Source organism: Siniperca chuatsi, linkage group LG14, assembly GCF_020085105.1.
Source record: "Siniperca chuatsi isolate FFG_IHB_CAS linkage group LG14, ASM2008510v1, whole genome shotgun sequence".
Lineage (NCBI taxonomy): Eukaryota > Metazoa > Chordata > Actinopteri > Centrarchiformes > Sinipercidae > Siniperca > Siniperca chuatsi.
The window spans coordinates 18,930,011-18,952,642 of NC_058055.1; positions in this window are offsets into that span (position 1 = coordinate 18,930,011).

Here is a 22,632-nt window from a genome sequence, read left to right on the forward strand (position 1 = left end):
CATCAAGATTAGCTGTTCCCCTGGCAGAATAATGCCCTGAAAATTCCAGAAATGCTTTTAGAGCTGTAGAGAACAACTTTATAGTACAAAACAAATGCATGTCTGCCTGTGGCCTTCATCGCACCCTGATGTTCCCAAAATAAAGTTGTTCTCCACAACACTGCAAGTGTTCTCTCTCTCTGTTTCCATTGACCTTTTTTGTAGTTGAAGATGTGCCAGAGCCCCACTTTGTCATCTGAAGAACACTAATGCTCTGCCATCCCCCATTCATCATAGGCTTGAGTTTCCAAAAAAACTTCAAAACTTTGTTTGGGAATCCATATTATCTTGTCGGTCCATTTTTTTGTTGGGAGATTGCAATAGCTATAAAGACACTTTACTGCACACAGATCACAGATAATACAAAAAGCTCTAATGTAGCCTGATGCATGAGTCACAAAGAGGATAGGCCACTATCACCCGTTGTCACTAAATGGACAGTCCCGAGGGAACACTTCACCATCACAACAACCATCAGCTATAAATTCTTGTCTCAGTGTTTTAATGGCATCCAAAGCACCACACCAGAGGAGGAGCCATTTAGTCCATTTACTCTGGCTGCACCCATATACGTTCAACACCCCTTCAGATGGAGACTATGTCACCTCAATAAGACAACAGCAGGGGAATTGATTCTCAGGGCAACATTTCTTAATGTCTCATATGTCTCATTTTGATAATATTAAAAAGGTTTTCTAATGGTGGCCAAAGGCTGTGACTCACACCACTGCAGATGGGAGAACAGAGAACCACTTTTTTATTCTTTAGCAACATGGTGATGTCATGGAATGTACCAACTTGACTGGGCTATAACTGTGGAAAAAATGTGTACAGTTAATGTGGACATTACATGATGACTTTCATAATAAAATAAGATTTCAACAAGTAGAAATTGAATCTCTGAACCTACAAAATGACTGCCTAACATTCACTATGAAATACTGTTTATCATACAGCACTGCCTGCAAGGCATAAAGATGAAAGTACAACTGTGACTCTCACTGGAAACATTGTTTTCATGGGGTAGAGCAACACAACACGTTCACTTTACAATGACATTCAAAAGTACTAGTGAGGAAAAAATTACTCTAATTCAGTATAACAGTTTTATTTTTATGAACATAATCAGTGCAGTACATCTTCACACACCTCAGTGTTTTTTAATGCCTTTGATTTAAATTCATTGCGTAGGAGAGGCTCTATCCAAAGCTTATCACTCTTTTCTGCATCTCCATCAGGATGCTTACATAAAATCTTGTTCAACCCAAGGCCAAAGCACTCTGTCCCATTGTGCATAGCAGGCCTATTCACAACAACAGTAGATAATTTACTCAGCCTTGTTGTGCTCATGGTGGATAGGGCCTCCCATTTTGTCTCCGACTAAGAGGATACAAACAGCCAGGGTTAACATATCCATAGAGTCCAGGGCCTTTAACTCTCTGGAAACACATGTTTCCATGACAAATAACAAAGAGGGGTAGTGTTTAAAAGAAATCTATATGAAAAATTACACACCAAAATTGTGCACAATCTGTATGGACTCTCTGTGATCAGAGCTACAAAAAAGAAAAAAAAAACCCATCAAAACCTCAAACGCTTCCCCTGTAGGCTTGAAAGTTAGCTATGAAACATTTATTGCTTGTTCCTTCAAAGAGGATGGCAGCTGTTGTCAGTTTGGATTCACAACGGTCACAATGTACTTCAATGGCAACTCAGGTTCATGGCAAAAATTAAGGTTATGTTTTGCTATGTATGTGAAACAGTGTACACCTTAGGACGTAAGGCAAATTTCTGAAAAATATTCTGATTATAAAGTCAAAGCAAATCAAATAAATTAAAAAAATAAACACTTTCCAAACATATTCAGAAACTTCTCAAACTACTCCTGCAACATAATGCACTTCTCCACTGTCCACTTGTTGCTAGCAATGAGCAGTTTTCAAAACCAAAACACACGTGTTCCTTTAAGGAATGCCTAGCCTAACTAAAATCCAAGATAATTTTATTAGTAAGGGTGTCTGTAGAAACTTTCAACATTTACATAGCATTTTACCCTAACACGTCTTTCTAGGGAAAACATTACAATTGCATGAAAAATATTGAATTTAAACCTGCATTAATTGATCGTTTAGCCATTTGGCAGCACAACAAAAAGTAAACACAATACTGACATGTTATCATTTTGAAAAATTGTTAGCACTAATGTGTTGCCTATTTACTCATCCAGCAGAAACATTAGCATTTATATGGAATCATCCTTCTTCCACCTGACGAATATAAGTCCAACGTTCACTCTCCTTTTTGCTCTGTTTTGGTTTTCACCAACTCCTGAGGAAAATTTATGGCTTGTTAGCTGTTAAATGCTCCACTATGTTCACCAGCTAGAAAATAACTGGTTGTCTTTTGGTGGTGGGTGTGTAGCGTACAGTGGGTTTATCCAAGGTTTTTCGCTGGAAACAGTGTACAGCTGTAAACCTAGTAAGTGCAGGTCGTCTGCCTGCCTCTGTGTCTTTTATCCCCCTCCACTGAGCAGTGGGGAGTCTATGGAAACTTATCCCTTTCTGCTCCTCTGATCAGCAGCCTTTAAAGGCCCTGGCGGGAGCCCCAGTACCAGCCTGGTTTGCTGTATGAACTCGGACAGCAAAGCTATAACCGTGTGTTGTATGTCTCTACGAGTTCAGATCCTTGGCCTCCTCACGCAGAAACACTACCAGTAGAGTTACCAGAGGTAAAGTGCACTGCTGGGTTGATATTTGGAGACACACCAAGGACAGGACTGTGTTTTTTGAGATATGAAGAACAGGAAATCTGCCAGCAGCCACAGATACACCTGAAAAATAACAGGAAGAGAAAATAAGATAGATACACAGTTAGCGACAACCTGATGGGGGAGGTGAAGATGTGCAGGAAGTGCAAATAAACAAGAGCTGTTGTTGATCGATCCCTCCTGACAATAAGAGATCAAATCAGGAATTGCTACATATTTCATTCTGTGACTCCTCTGAAACATCAGAGTTTACAAGAGTGCTTTGTTTATAAAACAGCCAGATGTATTCTAAACATGCAAACATGCTTTGTGTCTAATTTAGGGAGAAAATAAAGTGCCTTGGGGTGAAAGCGATGCATTTGGTGAAAATGTAGTGAGTAGGACTCTGCTTTGGGAGTGTGCTTGAGTTCACGGTAATACCCCTAGTTATGTTTTATTTTTACAGGCTAAATTGACGAGCTGCGGCATTCACAAAGCTTCCAAACTACTGTAGTGAATTTGGTAATATCTCACTCTCAATTCTTAAGTTTGTTTGAAACTAATTCTTAAAACATCCAAGCAGAACAACTGTTGTCCTGCACTACTCTACACAAATATACAGACAGCCCAGCCCAATGAACTGTAACATTCTTATGTAAAACTCTTTTAGTAGAGAATTTGCTTAATTAATATTTCTTCCTTTTTCTTAAACTACATATATAACATAAATGCACATCAAGCAATATAAAATATTATGAATAAAATCATCCAGAAAATTGTATTATATAGAGCTGCAGTACAACTTTCCCAGTTCTTACTCTTGCTATGCTGCTATGAAGTAATAGTGCAAAATTGTGCAACTCATGAAACATGTTTTCATGTTAATTACACTATCAAATCATATAATGTTAATTTCAACTGAGACCAGGCATAGTATCTAAATGTGAAAAAATGTAACACTCTCATCATCTCAGGCAGTTCATTTTTATGAACATGAACAAGTGAACCCCAAAGCTAAAATCCAGACAATCACGACTTTGTAATCAGCATCCCATTTCTTCAGCTTCTTTGCTGTCAAATAATGGGCACCAACTAGGCAGTCTGTAGAATAATTGGTCTTTTTCACCCAAATGGGTTTATTTCATAAAAGTGCTATGAACCAAAAGATGGGCCTACATCAATAGCCTTGAGTCACAATATTCGCAAAGTTGGCCCATTCACACAGCAAATGGAACAGCTTGGGGAGGTGTCACTTGATGACATCAAAGATTAGTCTTCACTCTTTTGTGTGTGACTTCCAGAGAATGTTCATGTTTGCAGAGGTAGACTGAATGAGCCAAGGTCATGGAGACATAGTATACACTTTGACTTAAACAATTTTTCATTTGATTCAGGTGTGCATCTTGGAAAGCTCTTCTAAGGAGAAAAAATGCTGGTAGAAATCCCATAATTGTGATTTTTAGTGTTAGTAGAAGATAATGAATGGGCAAGATATTGTGGAAGAGAACAGGGAGATTCTTTTAACTTGTGTTGCAGTTAGTAAACAATTTTAGTATGAAAAGTCTTAAAGGAAAATTTGAGCCAACAATTGTAACTGTATAACAATAACAATCTCCTGGTCAAAGAAAGACTGGGTGGGTGAAATGAGTGTGTGTGGTGGGGGAATAATCGATAATGAAATTATAATTTCTTAGTGAAGTACAAAAACCTATCCAGCCAAAGAATTGGACTGAACTCAAAATGAAGACATGGAACAGGAGTCCACTCCTGTTGATCGCTGAAAGTTAATGAGATTCAGTGTCCATTCATATTTTAAAGACTTTTAATTATGCAATGCACCCCTTTGATAGGTGGCATGTAAAGGTCAATTTGGGCTTCACACATTGAAGGTTTGAGTAATTAATTTGCTGTGGCACAGTTATTTAGCAGAACGAATGAGGACTGGCTGCAGTGTGTTGTAAATTCTGATTTGGGCACTAGTGTGTTATATACTATATGATCACCTTCCCTCTTTATGGCAGGCTGCACAATATTTTGCTGTTAGTATTTAGCATTTGTGTTTTCGACATAATGCCTGCACAGTATGCAAATGAGAGTAATATTTTACTATTTTATGAGGATGTCCTGATATTTGTTGCAGCTGGTTACTCTATGGGAAAACTTGAGTTTGCCTGAGCCATCCCTGACTGAAGGAGTTTAACTCACTGTATTTTTGTAGCTGCCAAAACACTCGACTCAAAGAGGTATTTCCTCTAAGTTAATGACCTTTTTTTATCATTTGGGATTTCTAAACCTGTCGCTGTTTTCATTTTCAGTGGTCCTCCAAAAACACATATTATGGTGACTTTGAGAAAGGTACTTATCCTTCACAGACACCAGTGGTGCTACTCAGCAGAAGAATGGCATTGTATTGGAGAGCCTCCACGTAAAAATGTGTAATTGAGAAACTTTACTGCTGAAAAATCATAGGCACAATAAGTAAATTCTGCCTTTATAAAGAAAGGTCATCATCATCACCAGCATTGTTGTCATCCTTGTCATCATTATTGTTGTTTCTGCTTCATTATACTTCATTTATTCTCATCAACACAATCTTGGTGACACCGTCCTTACTGTCTTTATTGCATCATCAACATTATAACCATAATCATCTGATTCATACTTCATCTCTGGCCCTTCTCTTTAACCATCCCTCATCTTAGATGGATAGGGCAGGGTGAATGAGCATTCAGGGGATGGAAGTAGGATGTAGTTTCTAATGTGAGAACAATTACCTGGACGCATGATTTGATTTAGCAGAGAGACAGGCACATCCTTTGAAGCATAATGGATTTAGCAACATCTTAATGCCTTTTCTGGAGAGCATTCAAAACCTCTATTGGCTGTCTTCACCCCCCCCCCAAACCACCACCATTTTGCTGTCTCTAACATTCCCTGCATCATTCTCAACACGTCCTCATACCTAAACTAAATGGCAGAATAGGTAATTTGCCAATGACTCCCAAAACGACATATATGACCGTTGAAGAGTACCACCGACAGGTGTACCAGACCTTCATCATGGTAACCATAAACACGTGGTTAATGTTGTGAAACGGTCGCAGTTTGGTTAGGTTTAGGCACCAACACTACTTGGTTAAGTTTAGGAAAAGATCATTGTTTGGGTTAAGTTACATTATGTCATGTGACATATATTAACTTATGTTCGTAACATGACTTTTGTATGCAAGTTAAAACAAGTCAATGTTGACTTTTGGTTTCACACAAAACACGAACAGCAGTCTCCTGGATGAAAGTCCTGTGTTTGACCCATCCATCCACCCTGACCTCCACTCTATGTGGACTTTGTTGCTCTTTATACTACGTCACCTGACTTCCTCCTTTGCTCCCATCATAATTACTACAGCCACTAGAGGTCGCTGCCTAGCAATGAACGTAAATATGGGTCGAAATAAGCTGCTTTCACAGACAATCTCTATGGCCGTATTTTTGGGGAGGACGGTCTGAGCAATCCTCACCCTGTATTTCTTCCTTTGCCTCTCTTTCCCACGCTCCACCCCTGCTTCCCTTGCTGCGTCTGGTCTCATTGTGCCAGTTGGGTTGAATGTGAAACTCGCATGGACGGCTGCAAGACAGTGTGGAAGTGTCACTTAAGAGGCAGAGTGAAAGGGTATGTGAGATAATGGTGGTCTCGCTATGCCCTGCCAGTGGTATATCTGATGCTCTGTCAATCACATGCTAACCTACCATGGACCCTCACTTGAGATTCAGTGAATAAAGTACTCTACCTACAGAAAAGAATACAATGGATTTTTTTTTTCTGTTTGAATTTGATTCAGTTTGTTTTCTGTGTTTATATTCAAGTAGAATTTTTCCCCTCATCTATGTGGAAATAATTTTGGTTATATAACAGCTCAGTAAATCAGGTTGTGGACTCAAATGCAATTCGGTTCAGTAACAGGCAATCAATTTCAAAGGAGCAAAGCAGGGAGGCAAAAAGTCCAAAAAGGCGGGCAGGGATAACGTGACAAGGGCCGGACCACAACAGCTGGTATGGCACAACAAACAATTTGGCAGAGAACAATGCCTCAAGGGCAGAGTTAGGGAGATATTACAGTTTAACTCCATTTATTTCATGCACTTCTGCCAAGACTGTAAATGCATTCAGATAAGGCTTAGTGATTTCTGATTATCTTCACATAATTGTCTTTACTTTTCACACAACTAGACATAAAAAGGTTTCAGACAATTTACACAAGTGCAGGCAATGAGTGCAGAGTGTGTTCTGCTCACAATATTGTCATTCTTGTTCCCAGTGAAGAGAAGAATGCTTCTGTGGTCTCGTCTAACTAGGAGACCAACCCAGAATCGGAGAGAGTAGGAAATGCAGCCGTGTTGTAGTGGTATGTGAATAAAAGGTGGGGACAAACTGAGGTTTAATATGACAGCAGAGCCCATCCAACAATATAAACTGTCTCTCTTCTCACAGATTTTTTTTTCAGTTTGGCAATGGGAAGTTTACAAACACAAATATCATGTCCACGCCACACTCACTGAAGTCATGGACATCACCTGTAATACATTACTGGAGGCATGACAAGGTTTGATTTGCCATGCAAACTATTTTACAGTATCGAATGTGTCTGACCAGCGAGTATATTACAGTAGGTGCAATGTGTATGAAAATCTTTGAGCTGATGCAAATGACAAGCAATATATGGAGTAGTAAACAGACTGATTAAAATAATTTATTAATCTGACAGTATTTTCAGTTTTATAAATGACTGCAGGTGTCTTTTTGCTGTCTTGAAGTTTTTTGTATCAGTATTCTCTTTGTAGACACCAGTAGAACCAGAGTTTTAAGAGCACAACACCTTTTGGAGCATTTGTTGTTTTGCAAAGTGGAATGCAAACTGGTGTTTACCCATTCTCCACAGTGGCCTTTTGTTTGTAGCAGTGCATTAAAATAATGGAGAAAAACTGCCATGACAGTTTGGAGGATACAGTTAAGGGTTACAAGAGTGATAAAACAAGCACTTGCTTCAGTTGTTCTTACTTTAAAAGTAATGTGTTCCCTGTTCTCACAATTTGCCATCAAGAGCCTTTTTTACATCTTGCCACACATTTGCAGCAAATAATAAAATAAGTTCTTAATTGACTTGCATGCTAAAACTAACTAGAGAGGTAAAAAAACTCAAACACAGTATCAAAGCAAGAAAACAAAAAAAGATGGTTCAGTGACCTTTAAGGACCATAAACTGAATCTGTCACTTTCAATGGAAGTTCATTGGTTCTTTGAATTCATAAAAATCTTATTTTGATTGCACACATACACATCTGTTTAGACATTTGGTTGCCCAGCATATTTATGAAAACAATTAACTCAGTCTTTGTGTCTGGGTTCATACCAATATCTAACTGAATTTCAGTCAGAGGAAGCATTTCTTCTCAGAACAAAACACCAACTTATGAAAAATACAAATGCAACAATCTTATGAGTTTGGCTTTGAGAGATAATTTGGAACAGAAAAGGCAGCAGAGGGCTAAAGGCTTGTGCAGAAATGAGGGGAGAGAGAGAGATTTGTCAGTGGTCAGGTTTAGAATACAACAATGATTTATTTATTGCTAAAAAATCAAGATCGTACATGTGGCTGGTCTCAGAATGAATAATAGCTGGTACCCAAAGGCACATCACGGCCTGGCTTTGCCTGTGCCTTGGCAATGTGTTAATAATGTTGTGGAAAATGATACTTCACATCACCTCAAAATTGCCACCAGTAAGAAATAATCTGCTTCTTATTTGTTATGATTTTGACTTCATGACACAGAAAAAAAAAGCAAGAATGACATCTGTTATTCATTAAATAATTAGCTATTGGTGCTGTTTCTTGACAATATGTTTTGTGTGTGTATGTGTGTGTGTGTGTGTGTGTGTGTGTGTGGTTATTTGTCAAATTCACACCCTAACCCACAACATAAGTATAAATGAAGTCTTAAAAACAAACAGGAAACTGGAGAAACTTGGGCCTATCAGTGTCAAACATATCACTTGTTTTTATCACTATTATTATGTTACACAGCTATAAAACATGTCTGTCTCAAATGATGAAATTTAAACCCATTATTTGGACAGAACTCATTGCCGCAGGTTAACATTCAAGATAATTAAATGGGACTGTGAATTTTACAGTTCAAGTAACAATAAGGAAGTTGCTTCTCCTTGATCTACTGTGGCTTGGATTGTACCTTGTTTGTACGTTGCTTCGGACAAAAGCACCTACCAAATTAATAAATGTAAATGTTAATGTAAATGCTGCAGGGAGCTAAAACAAGTCTAAAATGACAGCATAATTCTCTATGGCAGCACAATAGGTTGCTTGTTGTTTAATAATTCTTAACAAGTGGATTCAGGTACTTTTTTCCACTGCTTGGTGTTCACCTGTGTTTTGATCAAGGTCATTGGATCACACATCCGATTCAAAGATGGATTACCAACCAGGCAAAGCAGGCAACTGCCTCAAGGCCCCGGCCCATGTGGGGGCCTCGAAGGTCAATGAGCGGAAATTAGTTTGTGTAATTTGAGTAATTGTAAATTTTTTTGGTAACAGCTAAAGTGCAATAAAAGTTAAATTAAAAAAATATAAACAGAAATGATAGGGGCATAAAGGTGATATGCACTATGCACCTAATCTGGAGGCCCCTCCTTGTAGAGAGACCCTGAGTTGAAATCTAGTTTTAAGGACCTTATTATTTCAGTTTATATTGTGCTTACATGGTGCATATTCCTAAATCAAATTTAGCTTAACCACAATTTTAACTAATACATGGACAACGTGGAGATGATGCAGACAATGCAGAGAAATGGGGTGCTCAATAGGGGCCCAGAACTCATTTTTGCCCTAGTGGGAGCCCTAGGGGTTAATCCGGCCCTGATCCCATTAGAGTCTTCTTTTTCACAACCTGTCAAATGTAAGTCCAGTATTCACTGGCCTGGTGTGATCTGTCAGTATATCAGGGTCTCATCAGCTTGGCGGGGATGTAGTATATGAACCAGAACCACCATTGTTGTGATATGTTGGACTGCCAAATCATAAGTCAATTTAAAATACCTAAAACTGGGCGAGAGCTAAAAACTCTGTTACTGTTTGTAGACACACACATTGTTAGGAGTCCCATGAAATCAAATGACATTCAGTGTGACTGTGAACCAAAATCCCCAATCTTTCATTATTCTTTTGTTCTGTGATAATGACCACTGAATGCAACAATCACACTATGTGTGACAACTCTGTCTTTGTGTCTGGGTCTATCTCAATGTCCTGCTCTCTCTCTCTCTCTCTCTCTCTCTCTCTCTCCCCTCTTGTCTCTGTCCCACTCTCCCTGCCTTCAAGACAGAAGAAACGTCAGAACCTCCTAAGTGAGCGGAGACATTTCATGGTTTCGAACAGCTCTTTCACTGCTCCCCGCTCCTCATGAACCCTTCAGCCAAGTGAGTCAAACTTGAGCACAAAAAGAGGGGGGAAAGAAAGAGAGACATATGTAAAGAGAGACAGAACAGACAAAAAGACATCTGTTTATTCGATATCAAAGGACTCTGTTACGAACCCTGTGCAGTTTTGTGTATTACTGTTTAGGGAGTGCTTCTCAAGTGTGTGTATTTATATGTAAGTCTGAATATGATTATGTATTTAGTTGGGCTTTTGCACCAGACACCCAGCAACCAACCAAATATTGCAACACCTCCCCCTGCTGGATCTACTGCAGTGAGATGAGCAGATGAATAATGGAAGTGCTCTCTCTCTCTTATCTCTCCCTATCTTATTATTTCAGTCTCTTACTCTCTTACCCTCTGAAGCTTTCTTTCTCTTAGTGTAAAATCTCTCTATATCTTTTTCTCCAAGGCTTTGATGGTTTGAGTGTTTTAAAGAACCTATCTATCTATCTATCTATCTATCTATCTATCTATCTATCTATCTATCTATCTATCTATCTATCTATCTATCTATCTATCTATCTATCTATCTATCTATCTATCTATCTATCTATCTATCTATCTATCTATCTATCTATCTATCTATCTATCTATCTATCTATCTATCTATCTATCTATCTAACCCCCCAATCCCTGTTGTTGTTTACATGGTGGGTGGGGTCTGAATGCCAAATGACTCAATATGAAACATTAAAGGGTGGATGAAGAGGGAAAATGCATTACCTGAGGGTGGATCAAATGTCAACATTAACAAATTACATCAGCATTAGCTGTGTGTGTGTGTGTGTGTGTGTGTGTGACACAGTGGAGTGGAAAAATATGTGATTTCAATAAAAGTCCCTTAAGAATTTTGAAATATGTGGCAGTGTTTATGGTAACCAAACACACCATACTACATCAAATTATGATGGCTATTGGATTAATTTGCCCTCAAGGTGACTGTATATGTGTGTATAAGGCATATGGGTTCATGCACAGTATGCACAGCATGCACACGGAGGGCACAGTTTGTTATGGGTGCTGGCCTATTTCTGTTCTTTCCAAAACATGACAGAGAAAGAACACACTCATTTAAAATCATACCAATCTTTCGTGTTTGAGAAGGAAATCTTGAAATCTCTGAATTTCTGAACTTCAAACGGAGCAATTGCCCAGGAGAGCTGATAAAAAAAAAAAAATCAGATGAAGCCATGACATGGCACCATATTGCAAAAGACCAACATCTTGATGCTCTTTCTTAAGTTTGGTGTCTTGGCCAACACAGAAGTAATGGAACTGAATATTGTACATTATTCCATTTACACACTGATAAATCAGTTTCTTTCATTTGCATAAAAATAGATTTCCCATTCATGTAATCAGTGTGCTGTGTTTCTATTTATCTATCTTATTCACAGCTGTTTTTGGATATTTGGGGTCAAGTCTCAAGTCCTTGAGGGCAAATCCATTGACGGTGGCTGGGGCACTGACTAACAACATGCCTTAGTATTATTACTAATGTTCAAAAAGAAAAAAAAACTACTAAGACACTGAACTGGAACTCACATAATCAATGACATAATACACATAAATCACATACGTTATATTTAGGCCGAACAGCAATCATTACAAAGTTCCTTTTGCTTTCAGTTAACAGTATTCAATATTAATGAACCTTGTTAGATTCATGTTTAAGACATAAGTAAAAACATTAAATATTGTTGTTCAAAACATAAGACAAGTGTTTTTCCTTTCAAGTCGAGTCTTTAGGTCCAAGTCTCAAATCTCAAGTCATAGTAGTAAACCTACTGATTATGTTTTTCATTTTTAGCCTTCTCATGTCCCTGGTCTTTTGACTACACTTTCTAACAACTGCTACTCAGCCTGTTTAGAGGCACACTGGAAGAGCGCACCATATGTTTTGATTTGTTTCTAGTATGATCAGGATCCATTTGCCTTCCCCACTATTTGCATTTAACCTGCTAACTGTTGATGGATGCTTTAGCATCACATGCATGCCTAGGGAGGTGATGTGAGATATGTGTCGATTCAGTGTACACAGTCTATCAAGTCTTGATTTATGGTTCAACACACTGCAGTACGTGCTGCTTACCATACACAGAGCAGCAGATTGAGAGCCAAAACATACATTTAAAGATAAAAGGCTCTGAACAGGTCCAGGTTGGTAAAGAGGGGTTTTGACACTGTGTGGCAATGTGTGAAAATATGACAACATAAATTGATGCGGAGAAGCATGTCCTTCTCACATGTGCTCATCTAGAGATGATTCTCCTAATAATTGCATTGCAAAAGCCTGATGTATCTTACCTAAACATCCAATTAATGTTTCACACTGTGCTTCCTTGGTCACACACCGTGTTATCCTATAAGTTCTTTACTGATTTATGCTCTTGAGACTGGAAAAGCACTGGCCTCGAGAGGAACTCATATTGTGTACCTATACAAGCAAATACATTTATTAAGGTTACAGCCGGCACTGTGTCATTCTTTCAGGAAGTCAGTTTTGCAGGGTAATCCCCAGTGGAAAACAGGGAAAACTCTTTCTGAAAGTCCATACTGCAATTATCTGTGTTGTGATTGAATTTGATACAACTTGTGCCCTTTGAGTGGCTATTTTGCCTCCCAGAATAGCTAGTTTCATAGGGGCATGTCATGGTAACAAGATATGATTGAATAGCAATGTGTGGCTGAGCAGAAGTGAGCTTCATAGCCTTTTTGAACTGCAGAGCTTGTTATTGATATGCATGGAAACTATTAGTTTTGACAAAGAACATGCCTTGGAGAGAGAAGGAAAATTAGGAGGGATGGGAACAGACAGAGAGAAAAGAAGAAAAAGGGTAGGATAAAAGAATATTACAAGAGAAGAATGAACACAAGTGAGCCCTTCTAAATCCCTGAAGGGGGAAACAGTGCTCAGGTTTAACAGGGCACAAGACAAAGACGAACCATAACCATGTGATGCTTGCGCTGACCGTGGTAAATGTGGGTTTACTCTGTGATTTATAGGAGTGAAAAGGTGAGAAACACAGCTCTAGGCGGGACACACACAAGCCCACGCACATTCACACACATATGCGCATGAAGCACATATAAGCATTGTATGTACACACAGGCACAGAAAACACTCAACATAGATACAAAATCACACCATGTAAGTGGCCAAGGTGCAGCTATAAATCTATTATGTTCATCAGCTTTATATCTGTGGGTAAATGTGTGTGTGTGTCAGGTGCTCAACAGGCCTTCTGGCTGTGACAAGTGCAGTACTGTAGCTGCATCAGGGCAATACTGAACATGCCTACTGGAGCTTGCAAATTATACAAGACAGCTGACAGCACACACATTCTGATAATACCCTGTAAAGAAAGTCATTTTCTAACAAAAAATGTTCCAAATAGCCCCGCACTGAACCATGCAAACATATTGTCCACAATGGATCCAAAAGTATTTATGCTTTGACCTTCAAGAATTAGGCAGTGTTTACTGACTGTGTAGCCAACTAGCTTACTGCAGCAAAACTGAAACCAGGGCCATTGTTTGGAATAAAAGAATTCAGAACTGCAAACGGGTCAAATTTGTTCCACATAAATCCAGTTGTATTACTACAAAGAGTGGATTGTATGCTGCAGATTTGGTCACTGAATCCACAAGCACCACCTTACTGCTGTACAAAAGGAGTAAGTGCACTGCAAATAGATGTTATACATATAACTTTAGTTGTGTGCACCTATTTAGTTGGTACAACTTGAAAGATTCTGCATACCACAGTTATCAGATGTAATTAAGTTCCATTATTTCAAAAGAGCAAAACTAATTGTGTTTTAGCAGTGGGCCCAAAATAACATAGTGCTCCATATGCCTCTATAATGTACTATGTCTGTGACTCTTATTAACTGGTAGAGTTTAAGTGGTGTTGCTGTAAGGAGTCAGAAAACTAGTTAATTCCACATGAAAGCCGTCACTTGCAATTTAATGGAATAGGAGGCATTCGGTGATGTAAGCCAAATAAATTAGCCCTCTGTTGTCTGGTATTAAATATAACCATGGATTGCAACAAGCTTAAGACCTCTCTTGATTCAGGGTGCTTGGCTGGCAAGTGGAAAGCACACAAAAGTAATCCAATGATAGTAAAACAGCAACTTTTAATTACGTTACATAACTGCCATTATATAAGGCAACCCTACAGACAAATTGAATATGTATCCCACGAATAAGGAAAGCAATTTTGTAGATGACAAAGCGGCTTTTGTCTTATTAAAGTCCAGCATACATATTTAGAGGTGGTTGTGGAGGAGGATGTAGTTTGTGATTTGGAAGAGGCAGATGTGTATTTCAAACAGCTAAAAAATAAGAAATAAGAGGATGAGAAGAAAAAGGTGAGAAAGGTGAGATGAAAGGGAAAGAGAACAGTCAAAAGGGCAAAGCTGATTAGAAACTAGCACAGAATATGATCAACCATCAATAGTAATTGGTAGTAATATATTTTCAGAATAGCTTCTTTGAGTGTTTTATTTTCATGTACCTTACAGTGGTTTCATACTATACAAGTGGTTCTACGCTCTACTATATCCCTGCTCTCTGTTTTCCAACCCCCGATCGTTCCTGGTCTTTTCTGTGCCCTTCTCTCAACTCATTGTCATCTTTTTTACCTTCCTGGACTATTTTTCTCTCTTTCTTCTTTCTTCTACCGCCTCCTCCTACATCACTATATTCCCTTCCATAATCCCTAACTTCTTCTAATTCACTTTGCTCTAATTTGCCCTTGTTTTTCCCTTTGCCTTCCATTCTGTTTTCCTTCTACTCCTCCTTTTCCTCATTCTTACTTCCTTCTCTGACTTTTTCTGCCTCTATACCCTCACTCATCCTTGCTGATCATCTCCCCTCTTTCCCTTAATCTATAATTTTACATGCCCTCTCCTCTCACCCTCTTCCATCCAGCTCCTATTCTCTCATTTCTCCTTTACTTGTGCTCTCTGTCTGCCGTACCTAATTCCAATCTTGGCACAAGTTCACTTCTGGAAAGCAGAGCAAAAAACAAAACATCAACTGCAGTCAAAACTGATGGGATGGTTGAATAGGAGATTAATGGTTCAGTGGTCAGGCTGTGTCAACTTCAAAAAAATGAGAAAGACAAGGAGAGAGAAAAAAACAAACAGAAATACAAAACGGTGGAGACAACGTATAAGCATTGCTTAAGTCCTAGAAAATTCATTTAAATGTGAGTGATAGAAAGGGAGAAGACGTTTGTGTTCTAATGAGAACTGCGTGAGGACAGACAATATGCTGATATCATGATAGCCTAGAGAATATGTCCCATTCTCATCCCTACCATCACCCAGTCTTTCCTCTGGACTGACGAGTCTTGCCTTCGGCTGCTTCCACCATCATTATCTGATGCCCAGTGTTCTGCAGCGTTCAAACAAGACTTAACGACTAGCTCATTTAGATAAACCTGTCACTGTGGTGGCTCTGCAAATGTCGTGTTATATGACTAACATTATCCTTATTGCAAAAGAACAGCTCGTGGGCTAAAGTCTGCATCGCTCTGCTTCCACGAGCTGGCGTGGCCAGGTTTAGCAAGTCATTTTCTGTGTTCTGTGCAACATTATGGCTGCAAATGGTAACATCCCCCAAGAGAAACTTGTTTTTTTTTGTAGTATTTGCATCTAAGCACATTTGAGGTTGATCTCACTGACTGTTACATGGGGCTGCTTTGTGTCTTGGTAATCTGTGGAAATCTCATGCAATGCGACAGAGCCCCTCAGGGAAACTGAAATGCCGTCGTCCAAAGAGGCTGAGATGAACAAAGCACAGTTCTGGAGTTCAGTTTGGGGTTGAACATCATGGACAGAAAACACAGCACAGGAATCCAATTTGTTTGATGGATGTGGTAACTTCACTTCTCACACTTATGTTACTTTTATAGTAACACCAGCCAAAAGTTTGCCAACCCTGTGGAGTAGAGTCAGTGATGGCAATTTATTCTCACTGCAGCAATGCAGAAATGCATTTATTTGGGTCCCATATGTTCAAGTATTTAAAAAATTATACAATATAAAGAAGCGGCCAAAAATATATACCTCAATGTAAAAAGTAATCCACTACAAGCAAAATTCCTTTATTAAAAACTTTACTCATGTTAAAGTATAGAAGTATTATCAGCAAATTGTAATTGGAGTGGAAGAATGTGTAGCATAAAATGAAAGGAGTCATAGGACTAGTAAAGTACCTCGAAAGTCTACTTAAGTACAGTAGTTGAGTTAATGTTAGATTCATTTCTATAAAGTTACAGCACACAGACAGACACGCGAATAAACTGCAGAGGCTTTCTGCTTATACCAGCCTGTCTCACTGAGTCACCATAAAAAAAGGTTTTGACACTTTGTGTCATAATACTACCTCACATTACTGCCTAACATTTTGCTGTTATGGACTGGACATTTAAATTTTATCCTAGCTTCTATTCAGGAAGTGCTTTTGACAATGGATGGAATTCACAATGAAAATGGCAGCCTTGAGGAGTCCAATCCAATACTGACTCCTTAAGCCCTGTTGAGGAATCTAAATGACTGATTTGAATTTTTATAAAACAACCACCCTGAAAAAAAAAGTATTAGCGTATAGGGAGTTTCTATTTTACATAAACGGTTTGCTGCACATGTACAGATGGAATATATTGTTAAAAATAAAAACAATGCTGTCCTTGGACACAAAACCTTTATAACAGAAGCATTTACTTTTAGTGGGTGCAGAACGTAAAGTAATTATCTTTTGCTCCAATTGTGTTTTCCTTGCTGTTTATGTATTCATTTATTCATTTCAATTGAAGGAGAAAAACAAATCACAGATTCTGATACCTGGCCAAGTAATCTGTAGAGTCTTCCAAAGGATAATTGGGGAAAGACAGCGGGCAATGGAAGAGAGTGAGACGCTGAAGTGAAGGGACAGAAAAATGAGGCAGGGAGTAATAGAAATCTCAGGAGATGTGAGTCCCTGTTGTGGCCACTGCATGAGCATGTAGAGCCCGGAGAATTGGATGTGCCACAAGGTACCTCGGATGTGTGTGAGAAAGACAGATGACTCCTTATTCGCTTTTGGCTGATCTGGAGCCTCCATCATCCCCATGTGGAGAATGTGAACTTCCATGAGAAATAGAGATTTACATGAGAAATCTTACATTTATGATCTAATACTCTACTCTAATGCATGAATAGGCTAAATGCAGCACTATTTTTCCTCTTTTCATTAACAAAATTTAAGGATGACAACGTAATTGTTGGCCGATGTTCAAGAAATAAATTTGTTGAGTTTCAAATACTCACTGAATGGTGGTTCTGAAAAGTTTGCAGCTTGCTCCTTGGCCAAAGTCATCAGTGTTATTCAGCTTTGATTCACAGCAGTCACAGTGGATTCCAGTAGGTTCTGAGTTGTATTATTTTGTGTTAAGAAGCGTAATCACTGGTAAGCGTTTTTCTGATTTGCCTTTCTTTTGTGCAGCTATCAGGGCTGGACTGGCCATCTGGCAGACCAGGCAGTTTCCCGGTGGGCCGACACAACTGTCACACAAAAAAAGAGTGCCAAAATGGATAAGACAACACGTAAGGGAGGCGCTGAGAGGAGAAATTGCGGGCCAAAAAATGACAGGCCCTTCAGGCAGATGCTGCCAAATGTGCAAAACTTTCTGATATGTTTGCTGCAGGACCTTCTTCAGCACCCGTGGCCAATGATGGTGGTGGCAGCCGACACAGTGAGGAGGATGAGGAGAGGGAGGGAGATGAGGGCGCGTAGAACTTGCAGTAAGCAGAAGCTAACAATGGGCTGGCTGCCTGGCTTAACAAAATTTAATGAGAGATGATGAAGCCAGCTTTTGTGTGGGTGTTGATGGACAATATACAGAAATTAAATTGAGACATCCATGCATTGATTTATTTGTTAAACAACAGTTTGTCCCGTATTGTATTGTTAGGTCAATGCAGCTTTTTTGCACCTCTTTATCAGGGAGTCCAATAATTCTGGACCTGATTGCATCATTATGCAAAATACCTCACCCAATAGACTGGGGTTTGTTTCTCATGTGAAACTAATAAACATTGATTGTTTTAAAGAAGTAGCCTATTTATTCTAACCCAAACCATGATCTTTTCCTAAACCTAACCAAGTAGTTTTGGTGCCTAAATCTAACCAAACTGCGACCTTCACCTGAAATGTTTCTCAGCAAGCTTTATTTTGAAAGTCCAACTGGAAATTGCATATTTATTATTGCTAACTTGACCCGAAAAACAAAAACATGGTGCAGGCATGAGATATTATATAATAATAATATATGATGAAACTTCGAATTGAAATACATTAGTTTGAAAGTTGTGCTGAGTGTCACAAAAAAATGGAAAATTCGTGTGTACATGAATCCTACAGATGAAATTTTGTGACTATCACTACAGTGAGACTGTTAAGACTTGTGAAACTAGCCATCCACACAATGCTTTTGTGAATTTCAAATGTGTGTCTGAAAACATAGGTCAAGAGAAAAACACATTATATGCATTTGAGGCAGAAACAATAGGAATAATTTGTCCTGTGTCTAAGACTGATTGGGACACACTCCCCAAAATCTGTGCCTGTGAGGGAAAAAGTGACAGACAGAGAGAGAGGGAGGAGGAGGAGAACGAGAGAAAGAGAAAAAGCCTCTTCTTGCTGCTCCTCTGCTAGCGAGAAGCAGCTTTATTACATAACAGTCTCAGGGCTTGGCAGCTCACATGCTTTTAAGGAAGAAGCACACGTTCCCTTGCACCTGAAATCTCATGGCACGGCGGGAGAAGATGGGGATGAGGTGGAGGCTTAGAGAGAAGAGGCAGCAAGAGAAGAAGAGTGAGAAGAAAAGCAATGAGGAACTAAATACAGATGTCACTTGAGGGATGGTTGGACTGCCTTTTTGGGTGCCTTGAAGACAGCCATCAGCCAATTACTGTAACTGACAATGATTACAACTATGACCGCTCCTATACTACTACTACTACTACTACTACTACTAATAATAATAATAATAATAATAATAATAATAATAAAGCTTTAACATGTTCTTTCTTTGCTTTTATGAATGCTTTGTAGAACTCTATGGCTATAAATCAAGGGGTTCAAAGGAAATGACTTGTAAATGTTTTACAATACACACCTGCAACAGTGAAACTGCAACACCAGTTTAGAAATAGAATATCAAAGGAAAAAGGTCTTGCAGCACTGTTGGACTGCAAAGTAATCTCTGGAATTTTGAACCTGTTTCAACCACTTTAAAGTATAGGAAAACTACCTATATATATTGAGATAGAAGAATAAAACAGATCAAGAGAAAATTATTGATTTGAGATTGACTGATTTACAGTAAAATACACCGATGCACAGTAATGATTTAAAAAGTTGGTTGGATAGTTAGGGAAGTTAGAAAGACACTACAAGACTTAGGGGTGTGGGGTTAGGGAAAAGGGTTGCCAACTGTCCCGTATTAGCAGGGACATCTCGTATATTGGGCTAAATTGACGTCCTTGTCCCACATATTGACTGCTACTCTACTCTGTAATCATTAGACGGCACTCTTACAGATCCTAGATCTGATACAACAGCAGTAGCAGATCATGTGCTGATCATGGTGTGGCCCACAGGTCAGATCACCTGTCATCCAGTCAAAGGCCCACTCATGTGCATCAGTTGTGTGTATAGTGCGAATGCGCCAATTCCTGAAAAAAATTTTAAAAATCGGTAATGCCTGGTGTCATTGGGTCAGTTTGGCATGTGCAAATATGGATAAACCTGCAAAAAAGAAAATATTGTGCAGCTACAACAAACAATGGGAAGCAAAAAAGATTTGGGTTAAGCCTGTCAGCGGTGACTCGACGAAAGCCTTCTGTACTTTATGCCGTTGGGAATTCTCAATTAGCCATGGAGGTGAGAATGACCTAACTCAGCATGCTTCCACAGGGATTCACAAGAAGGCCACACTAGCTAAAGGGGCAAGCAATATTGATGCATTCTTTGTGACATCTACTGCAGAAAATGACAACATCGCAGCAAGTAAAGCCTGCTAACAGCACCGACTATCTTGTTAAGCACAATGGTGCTTTGTTTCATGACTCAAATTTTGTGAAAAGTGTGCACATGGGAAGAACGAAAGCTGAGATGATTACAAAGAAAGAACCAAAGACTCTGCGGAATATTTGGGATGATCTGTCCCCGACCGATGGTGAGCCTGCATGTATTTCTCAGTTGCCACCAATGCCTAAAAAAAGGGAAATAGCAAAATGTTTCCATTGTGCGTGAGATAATTCTCTGTCTGATGGAGTGCAGTGCAAGTTACTTGACATTTATGAAGACAGTGATGAAACTGCAAATGACATACATCAAGCTCTGATGACCTGCCTGGAAAAGCATGAAGTGGATATTAGACACACCACAGCCTATGGAGCAGATAATGCCAATGTCAACTTTGAAAAACACCACTCCGTTTACCAGTTATTAAGCAGTGCCAACAATCACATTCTGAAAGCTAATTGCCCAACTCACATACATGTAGCTCATAACACCTGCAAGCACGCCTGCAATCAGCTGCCAGTGGATGTTAAGTCAATTGTTAAAAGCCATTTCTCAGTATCTGCTTCCTGAAAAGAGTGCATTTTATGCCTTTGTTGACATTGAGTGGCATGGAATTCTGCATCATTTTTGCACACTGTGGCTCTGATCAAGAAAAAACTGGAGCTGCCGAGATTTATCTGTGCTTTTTCCACAACATGGGGTGTGTTTTGACCGTTTCGTAAAAACGTTAGAGGAAACAAAGCTCTGCTTCATAGATTTTTATGAGGGAGTCCTAAAGTTCAAAATGAAGATGGAAGTGGAAACAGGACACCTTTTTTCGATACCAGACCAAGCAGCTGATGGACAAACAGGTGTGTCAACACAAAAGTCCAAGCAGCAACAGGACTTTGTGAAGTTCTATGACTCTCTGAAGTGGTTTGTTTCTCACCAGAAAATGTAATGGTGAAACTGAAACCGATCTGCCTCTATGAGGCGCTCTCCTTCACTGACCTGGATCAGGTGGTGGCTGCCCTCAAAATGACAGATACAGTCAGTATGGACCAACTCTATGAAGAGTTTTGTGCTAGCTGGGAGGAAATACAGAAAGCCGGACAGGATACCACAAAATCCACCAGTGAGAAATGGGTGGCAGTTTTCCAAAACATAGTGAAAGCCAACTTGATCAACATGTTCAGGATTGTCGCATTTGTCCTCAGTGTGCCAGGCTCAAATGCCTTTGCAGAGAGGATTTTCTCTCTGATGACCATTCAATGGTCAGACTCAAGAAACAGATGCAGCACAGAGCTGATAAAAATGAACTTCAAATATCTGTGAACTGTGACTTGTCATGTAAGGTCTTCTCTCTGGCTGTGCAAAAGGACTTCTTGAATCAGTCAAGAGCAGCAAAAAATATCCATGGAAAAAATAGATTTAGTGAGTCATGCCCATCTTTTTCTCTTTTGCATTGTTCTTTGTTGGTTTTGGGTTTTTTTTTTGTTGTTTTTCTTTTTTTGCTGTAAAGGTCCAAATTGTGAATACTCATTTCTTCTCAATTCTGCCAAACCCGGCATGGAGATGATGATGATCCTCATATTTGATTTAGCATAGGCTTTTTATGCGGAATACCCTTCCTGACGCAATCCTCCCCATTTATCTGGGCTTGGGACCGGCAATTAGGAAAGCACTGGCTTGTGCATCCCCAGTGGCTGGGGAGAACCCGGGGTTTAGTGTTTTACCCAAGTACACTTTGAAATGTGGACAGGAGAAGGTAGGGATTGAACCAACCACCCTTTGATCAGTAGACGACCCACTCTACAATGTATATCCACACAACACCATACCAAAGTTGCCAAGTCTGCGTATTATACGTGACTTTGGGCCTCTTTTTTTTTTTTTTGAAGTAGCTTAAAACACAGGTTTTTTCGGCTTGTTTTAAAAAAATACATTTGCTTTTTAGGAAAATCTGACAAGAAACATTTATGGTTACTATTTTCCCCAATGCATTCATTGACACTGTCTGCTCACAGCCTCACAAATAATATTAGTGCTGTAGTGTAATTAGCCCTCTCACAAATCCCCACTAATGATGTGTCGGTCGCGAACGAGTCGGCTCTATGAGTCGGCTCTTTTAATTGAATGATGGGAGCCGACTCCTGTCTGAGACCCCGAGACGGTGAACATGGTATAATATTTACCATGTTCACCATCTTAGTTTAGCATGTTAGCATGCTAATATTTGCTAATTAGTAATATGCATAAAATACAACACAGGCTGATGGGGATTTTATTAGTT